We start from the raw sequence: 8,310 nt of genomic DNA on the forward strand, positions 1-8,310 counted from the left end.
TACTTTCCAAAGTGGTGTTTGGGAAACCCAGACTTTCTCTAGACCAAAATATTTTTACTTATTATTGCATTTCCTGCCTCTTAATTGGAAGCCAATGTTCTCTACAGTGCCTTGGGACATTATATTACCTTTAACGCTTTGTGGGTTTTGCATAGTGCCTGCCAATTAGCACCTATGACTGTATTCGTTACTATTAGCTGTAGTTTTAGGTATTAAAAATATTTTGAGTGACAGGTTTACCCCACTATGATGTATTCTGACTAGTTTTCCTGTCTGACTTAAGCAGGGATGGGTAGGTTGAGTTTCTAAAGAGACAGTCCATGCCCAATGAGACTTGCCTGATGGGGAAAGTGAGGGCCACTCTGTCCCATTGTTAAAGGACTAGGGGTTGGTCAATGCCAAGAAGGCAGCACTGACAATATTCAGTATGGCACCACAAAAGCCAGAATGTAATTCTGTAAAGTTAAGTAGCCTGTTGTGTTTTGCTTTGTAACCGCACTGCATCTTATTTTTATATCCTCACCACAAATATGCAGCATGTTGTCCTAAAAGACCCAAGGGAAACTTTAGGATGGCATTATCTCTGCCGCCAGCATTGATGTGTCAGGTTTTTGAGTGTTATTATTGCATTGAAGGACTAGATGAAGTATCAATTCTCAAGGAAACCGTTAAGGTACATTCTCTCTAAAAATGATTTTGTATTTGAAAGATGCAAGAGATTTACCACAAACATGTTTCCATTGAACTTCCAATCCAACAGCACAGTGACCCTCGAACACCTCTTTCTACAACACAGCTGGTATTTCCTAAATGATTCCCTTCCCATTCATGTGCTAAGCCGTTACCAGGCCCAGGCTTGTTTATTTGGTGAGATCTGGGGAATCCAGGGTATCACGACTGCAGGCTGGTGGAGACCTCTGCACACATTAAATCAGCCCTTAGGATCCTTAAAAGCATCTTGACCTTTTTATGATGCTCGACACATTGACAACACCCTCTGTTTTGAAATGTTGCAGTGAAACAGGAAATACTCGAGTGTGATTGCTTTGGTACCTTCTGTGTTTTGGTTCAATGAAACAGGGCTAATCTTCAATGCAGCCACTGTTTAAGCAGCAGGAGATTCACAATCCCTGCAGGTTTGCAATTAGCACAGTGTGGGATCGTTGTTTGCATAACAAACAGTGACTAGATTCCCTTTTTAAATAAACGAAAAGGAAGATGCCTGTAGCCTTATTAATGTCACTTCACAAAATCTGGACCACTTAGTGTTGTGGCTCGCCTATCATATATTTGATATTTGATTGACAATGTACATGTTTCTACAATACCAGAAATACTGTACATTGTGGCACACTCAAACTATACAGTGGGGCACAGCAGCTGAGAAGCTTTGGCTTATTGGAATAGTAAGCTTTAAAAAAAAAGCCATTGACTGTTAGCCTAACAATGGTACTACATGTTTTTACTATACCAGTATTAACATAGCTTTAATAAACTCATTTTGTCACCAATGTCCATAATTAGAAACATAATTAGAAAGCATTGTACAAGTAGACATTTTAAACCTCATTAACACTACAGTTAGAACTACAATAAATAATATTTCTATCAGTTGCCGACTCAGAGTGAAGACCACAAAATAGTTTTTTCTCCATTAAATGTGACTAGCATGTGGTTTCTAAATGGTAAGGATCCGTCTTGATTCACATGGAACAACATGAAAAGAAACAAGATATGGATTGTTTCCTGAGGTCTACTGCATATTCACAACAAAGAAAAGCCTTGTGCATTTTCAAAAAGAAAAATACTGCACAATGATTACCCAATATAATAACAGCTCAGTTATGTGATATCAGTGTCAACTAGCTTGCCATGTTTCATGTCATAATCTCTCTTTGTAACTGAACTGCTTTTCAAAAAAAGGCACATCATACTTCCAGATTCCATGTTTGTTTGTCTTAGTAGCCTATTTAAATATTTTTATTCATGATTTTTTTGTTTTTGTTTCCTCACAAGCTTCCTCGTCTAGGAAATTCCAGGATTCATCAAGCAAGAATATGATCCATAAAGCTGTGCTTTAGTGGCTGTTCAGTTTGTCAGTTGTACAGTTTTTTTTTTAATGCTTTTCAGACCTAGGACTCATTTCTTTTTTTAGTTTGTTTTGTCCCATTTAAATAATTAACATACAGCATTCCCTGTTATTTTACATGGTTTTAAAGACAAGAATACCCTGGAGAGACACACATGTATTCTTAGATATGTTGTCTTTCATAACCTGGTACAGAAACAGTGCTTATAATAACCTAAACATTAGCTGTATTTAGTTCTGCCACTGTTTAGATTAACTGAATAGACCTCCCCTAAGTAGATGACAGCACCATTCCACAAAGAGCAGCGTGGCATTTTCCTTTAAGACATTAAACAAGAACAGAACCATCTTAAAAACAAAAGTAAACATAGAGATGTGCCAAGGAATGCTGGCTTTCCAAACCTGCCCTACTGTGGACAAATGCTCGTCTCTGAGTGGACCTCTTTGTGAGCACATGCTTGCTGAACTGAAATAAAGCAACCCTGCGTAGTGAATGATGAGCATTCTTCACGACATATGGGTCTCTGAGCAGGGCCATCTTTAATTTCAGCACGTCATGAGAAAGGAGGTTTAAGCCACAACCCATAGGTCAATAGATAGTTGTCAGGATGTAACCAAGGAGCAGATCCGGTCAGCGGGTGGTGAAAATGGCTGGCATCCCCAAACCCTTTCACTAATTGTTTTTTGCCCACAGTGATCCATGTCTCAATGTATTCAGTCAGGAAATCAGTGACATTTACTGTTGGATTAGGTGGAGGGTGAAATGCGGTTTTTTTTATGATTTTGTATTGCAATAGTATTTCCAAACCAAGTATGGAATATAAGAACAGAGAGTTTATGATCCGTAAATGAGACATGCTGAAACAGTGGTCAACATGGCAGGTATAAGACTTTGAATTCAGTTACAGAAGTTTCCATTTGGAACTGGAAAGCTTCCACTTAAGCTATCAAGCAAATATATCTTCTACCTGCATTCTTTTACCTGTTTCACACACAATTCCTTTCAAGACAGAACAATATAGTGTTGCTGAGCTCAGCTAGTCTAAATTATTAAAATAGTATTATTTTCTTCTAGAGTAATAAACTGGATTTAGTAGACTATTACATAAAAGTGCTTTGCTAAACTGACCCCTGATGTATGATGTTCATCCCTCAGGTAATGGAGTGCTTAAAGTACAATCTTATGTGGTTCAGACTGACCCTGCCCTAGACATAAGGGAAATACATTTGACACCTCATAAAAAAGTGATATTCAATGTTTCAAACACTCAGGTGTTTCGCTTCACCTACTAGGAAGGAAAAAGTGTCAAAGGTCACCTAGAAAAACATCCTATTCAGCCGTCAGAGTCCAATGGAATGCATGTTTTTATTGTACAGTTTACACTATAGTATGTGTGGTCTGAAGAGGAATTTCTCCCATCAATTACCCTGTTCTGTTTAATCAAGTTCACAGGTATATATATATATATATATATATATATATATATATATATATGCTGTAAAGAATACATTTATGAAAAGGTGTTGTTGTAATAAAAGCATCACAGAACACAGATATGCATACAGCTCTAGATATACTATTATTGGGGAAAACAGACTCTCCTTACTGCTTTGTCTTGTTTGCCAAAGTCTGCCACTCTCAAAACTGCATGAGGATATTTATTTGTGTGACTCTGGGCCCTGTAAAATGACTATTCAAAGTGTTATCACGGTTTTGTTAGTAGCTCTATACTTACCATTGTTTGTTTGAAATCAGCCAATCAGCCTGGTTGGATTGTTTGTTTCAAATAGGATAAGGGGCAGGACCTATGACGAAAACACCTATAAGAACCATCACTAACCATCACTTACTGAGAGCGACAAAGAAACGTCCTTCTGCTTATAATAGTAGCTTACAAAAAGTGAACTGCTGATTTTATTTGAAATAATGTTTAAGTTAGAAGAGTGCTATACCGTTTTCCTTTGGTATTTGCACTTGACAATTCCCATGACCCCCAGATATATCCGCAGCTGTACAGTATGGGTTTCCTCCACAGCCCAGTTAATCCTGACATCTAAGGAGAGATAAAGTTTGGGCCTATGAAGCCTTGTTACCAGGCATCGTGTTGCCGATTAGATGATGATGTTATTTCAAACTAGCTGGGGCTCTGTAGCTTTCATCAGAGAAAGGGTCTAATTGAATAGATCACAGGATCAACCAGTCAAATAGAGGTTTTGTATGTACTGATTATTTTCAAGAGAGAAATGAATTAGCTCCATTAAGATTCTACTGAAACATTTATGTTAAGCTTAACACTTAACAAGATTATGTCTTCTTTTAGACATATCATTAACCTTGGAAAAGCGTCTAACACTTTTAGCCTACCTGCTAGCCGGCCTCTATTATATGAACTATTTCTGTTTACTGAATTATTTTAGTGTGAATACACCATTACAAGCACCAATGAACACTAAAGATTAGAAATGACAATTGTGTTTGGAGTGTTTCACAAAAAAAATAAAAAATAAAAAAATCAGTTTTCTTCAGGGAATGATGGCTGCTAAATCCAATTGAGGGATTTTTAGTGCACCCCAAAATGCAGTTCAGCAAAACTACATTAGTGCCTTAGAAGTCATTTTTAACTAAGCCTGAATGTTAAAATACTGAAGTTTGTAATACTTTTAGCTTTATTCCACTTAATCAGAGCTATATTTCATGGACTTTAATTGTGTGTTACTGACTATTAAGTAATTAGATCTACTGCATTTACACATTGCATGCTCATTTCCATTGCTTCCTAGCTTTTTTCCTGTTAGTTTTAAGTTAATTTACAAAAATGTACAAATACCCATGAAAATGTCATTTTTTTTAAAGAGGTAAAGAAAGTGGTTTATAAAAATCAAATCTAACTACAATAGAAAGATGGCATAATAATTTGCATTTCCATTATAATAGGAGACTGAGTCCATTAGGATTACCTGGGCAACGAGCCTAATCAGATATTTGAACTGTGATACGTCTGCTTTGTTATTAAGGGAACATGTCCCAAAGGAATACACTGCTATTGACACCTGTAATCAAATGACATCTGTGCTTTGTTTGATTTTTCTTTGTTTAACTATCCCAACTCCCACTTTCTCTCTTTTGTTACAGCAACATGTTCATCGTAAGGCAGTGGACTTTAGAAATCAGAATGATAATGGCATGTCACCTGGAATTGAACTCATACAGTATTCAGTGGGGTAGACGAACAAAAAGAACCTTTAGAAAATGACATCTTGATCTGTACTTAATGTAAGTATTAGAGCCCAGAGTTATGTAGGGAAAAGGTAACTGATTTAAAATCTGAGTTAAAACACATTGATAACACAAATGCATCAAATGCATCTGTTTGTTGATGTATGTTTTCTGATGTGAAAGCCATATGCAGTACTGTATCATTATATACTGTGCACGGCCAATATTATGAGCAGCAGAAATGCTTTTTTATGGATATACAATGAGTTTTAGTGTAGGCCTGCTGAAAGGCTGGTTATTATGTTATACTTTTAATTATTAACAGCAAATCCAGTTCCTGGTGTACTAATATGACTAAGCTTTACATCATATTGTACAGTATATCCATTTGTCATTGTTTGTGTAATGTACAATAAGGGTGTGGCACGGTTTGTTTTAAAAATGAGGTCAGTTCATATGTCTATGTTATCAAACAAACTATAACAAATTTGAAATAGATTTCACTGGAACCTGATTGTGTTGTGCATTTGCTTAATATTGTGAACTGTTCACTGTTCAATGGAAGCAAAAGATATGAATCTCCATATAATCTGAGCTGAGTCATAAAAACAACCTAAATCCAGTCAAAGCCATCACACAGATAGATCAGGTCATACTATACATTTAAATATCCTTAAGTTTTAATGAAACACCAGCTTTTACTACAGGGTTCATTGAGAAGACAACTGAACCCAATACAAACAGGACATAGTAATGAAACAAGTAACTCAATAATGCTTTCTTTGAATCTGATTAATTGTGACAGTGCATTATGGAGATTGAGACAAGCTTCTTATTACTGCCACATGACTCTATTGATTATCAGAGAAAAATAAAAAAAACACATGTCATTCGCTGCAAGGTCCAAGGTTGCACAGTTTGTAATCATCTTAATATAATGGACGATGCAGGTTATTTGTTATAATTTGTAAAATGCACCACCCTCCAACAAGTCTTAGCAAAGATAGATACGTTCAGAATTATTTTCTAGTTTCCATTTTACCCCACTTGGATCACTTCCTAAATAGATTGGTATCCCAAAATAGATCTTCCCATCTTCAAATATATTCAAAAGATGTTAAGCAATCAGCATCTCAATTGCAAAGGTGTCAAATCTCATTTACCCTGGTGCCCTGGGGCCAATATTAATTTAACTGAATTAAACGTACATTTCACAAATGAAGACTTCCACAAAGTGCCTTGGGTACAGCTGCAGCCTGCTTTGAAGAGTTGTGTAATATTTATAAACTGTATAGGTTGCACACATATCTCTGGAATGAATTAGTCAAGTGCTGAAGCACTTGTGAACAATGTTTTGTGGTTGAATACGTCCCAGCCATACCTGGTTAGTCAGTATCAGTGCTGTCATCTGTAATCATTTCAAACAAACTGAGGAGAAAAAATAAAGAATCTCTAATTTATTATGGGATTTTTGCGAGAAATGATTCCATGTCATTTATTAATTAAAATCCAAGTTGGGGAGCCAACCACTGATACTGTTGCTACAAAGCGAGTGTACCGTCAGACTTGAAAAGCAGCTTTAGTTATCAACAAGGTATTCAGGCATATGCACACGTCTGACCACACCTGGTTCTGAAATGTCAATGTGAAAGTAGACAGCCCAGTCGGGTGGAAGACCCGTCCTAATACTAATAGAGCAAGCTGAAGTTTTTATCAGAGGGTTGAATCTAGACACACAACCGTAAATGTTAGTCAGTGTACAATAACAATGTGTGTATACAGCCAAAGCCCATGTGTTTTATCTCAGTAATTTTTTCCATGATGTGCTTACATTGTCTATGTTTACTACTAATACAGAGGTACAGTAGCATGCTATGATACTACCGCTATTATTCCAGAAATAAAAACATGTCCTTTTTAATTCTGACATGGGTTTACAACAAACATTTAAGTGCCACACCTGTGTGGTTCAATGTATTTGGTAAATGTTTCCATAAAGATTGCATCAAAGCACAAAAAAGGGATTTGTTAACGTGCTGTGCTAAAGTTTTATTGGCCCTTGCCTTTCTTAGCATAAGATCAGACAGTAATTTGTCCCATGAATTTGACACATTTTGACCCATGCAATAATGTTAATCATTCCAACCTGGGACTGGCTTACCCCCTCCAGGCATTCCACACTTGGGACGCACATTTCCAAAATCTAGAAAAGTATAGTACGATGACATTATGGGGGACATCAAAATTCTACAAAAGAATGTTTCATTCCAAAGCCATAGAAAGTTAGAAATGGTTTTTAATGTGTAAAACCACATTGCTTAGATAAGTCAGAATTAACCACATTTTTGATAACAACTGAGAAGAGAAAGCATGGCAGTATGGATCCCTTGAGAATACTCTTGCAATACTATCCAGTCTGGAGTGTTGTTGTCAATAAATTCAAATTATGAATGGTCCACTGGGAAAGAAAAAAAAAACAGCTCAAGGTGGAAATTTCCAAACCTGAGGCAGAGCATTTATTAATAAAACATGGTCCACAGAATTAAAGGCCTTGGGCAAATCCATAATACACCTCCTAAGATCCTTGTAAGGAACAAAATATATCCCTGATATACCAACGCATTGGCAGGACCAGTAAACGTACTGTATTTCTGGTTTACACCACAGGGAAATCCAGACCAGATGGTTGAAAAAAAGGACTAAAAGGATTGTTTTTACAAACTATAAAAAAATTATTATAAAAATGTATATGAAACATGCTTTTTAACACATAAACCGTGAGGACTGGTCACATTATTAAAAGTACCTGTTTTGTGTAGAGACAAGGTATATCCTTTATGCCCAGTAGGAATTGTACATTACTCTTATTTTCTACCTTGGTCGCTTGTGAATGGCCAAACATTACCATTTATATGAAACTCGTTAAGCAGAATAGCATTGAAATGGTAATTGTAAATCATTTTCCTTCCTAGCATAGAAAACTGGATAATTTGAAGGACACTGT

The sequence above is a fragment of the Acipenser ruthenus genome, chromosome 11 (genome assembly GCF_902713425.1).
Source record: "Acipenser ruthenus chromosome 11, fAciRut3.2 maternal haplotype, whole genome shotgun sequence".
NCBI lineage: Eukaryota > Metazoa > Chordata > Actinopteri > Acipenseriformes > Acipenseridae > Acipenser > Acipenser ruthenus.